Genomic DNA, 1,212 nt, shown 5'->3' on the forward strand with positions numbered 1-1,212 from the left:
TTCTGGAACTAGCTCTTGTAGACCAGGCTGGTCTCGAACTCACTGAAATCTGCCTGCCTCTGCCTCCCAAGTCCTGGGATTAAAGGTGTGCGCCACCACTGCCTGGCTACATATAAATTTTAAGTAAAAACTAAGAATTTGACATTGTGTACTTACTTTTGTGGCAGCTCCGAGGTCAAACCCAGGACTTGTGTGTGCCTGTCAGGTGTCCTACCTCTCAGCTCCGTAAATGTCCCATCCCTGTGTATCTGACTTTTGAACCAGGAGACGTCCCCCTGGGAGACGAGCTCCGTGTTTCTCCCTTCTCCACCCACAGGTTCAATGGGAAGGGTGAGAACCCGCAATGAAGCCCCTTCAGCACTAGCACAACCATTTCCTGAAATATTACGTTGGCCAGTACTGACGTCTCCCCCCCCATCATTACATTGGCCAGTATTGACGTCCCAAAGCTAGAAGGGCCATTTTGGAAGAACCAGCCTCAGCACCAGAGGTTCAAAGCTTTGCTCTGTAACCTTCAGGTGACCACTCATCAATGCTGTCTTTCCATAACCTTCCAAAGGTACCTGTTGCTCACTTAATCAGTTACTTCCACCAGTGTGATAAGTAACAAAAGGGTAGCTCCACCAGCACAAGAAATCCAATTAGGTCAAATCAAACTGAATCAAAATGCCCATTGTTTTATTAAAAATGACGCTCTTGTATGGCCTAGTGAGCGCATGGCAGGGAGACAGGACAGCAGGGAACCCATGCAGACCCTAAAACCACATGTTTCTCCTCTGAGATCTCACTTAAACACCCTGTGGGAGTGATCCTCACCCCCTCTCCTGATTTGGAGTCCAGACCAATATAACTAACTCCCAGGCCTGGAGGCTGGGATGAATGTGAGGGTCCTGGGGGCTACGCTCCCAACTTAACACAGTGATTTTTGCAGGCCCCACTCACTGGCAGATGGTCCTGACCTGTGTAAAAAAAAGGCAGCTCAGCCATAAGTTGGCCAGTGAGCAAGCAGCATCCTCCATGATTCTTGCTGCCTGCTGTACCTCTTGACCGTATAATGAGTTTCTTGGCTGGAGATTACCCTGTGTAGACTAACAAACTGTCCTGCCTTCAAGTCCCCGCTGTAGCTTCCGTCAGTTGTACTGTGATCTGGAGCTGAGAACTAAAATCAACCCTTTCCTCCCTAAGCTGTTCTTTGTTTAGTTGGCTGTTTGG

Source organism: Microtus ochrogaster, chromosome 10, assembly GCF_000317375.1.
Source record: "Microtus ochrogaster isolate Prairie Vole_2 chromosome 10, MicOch1.0, whole genome shotgun sequence".
NCBI lineage: Eukaryota > Metazoa > Chordata > Mammalia > Rodentia > Cricetidae > Microtus > Microtus ochrogaster.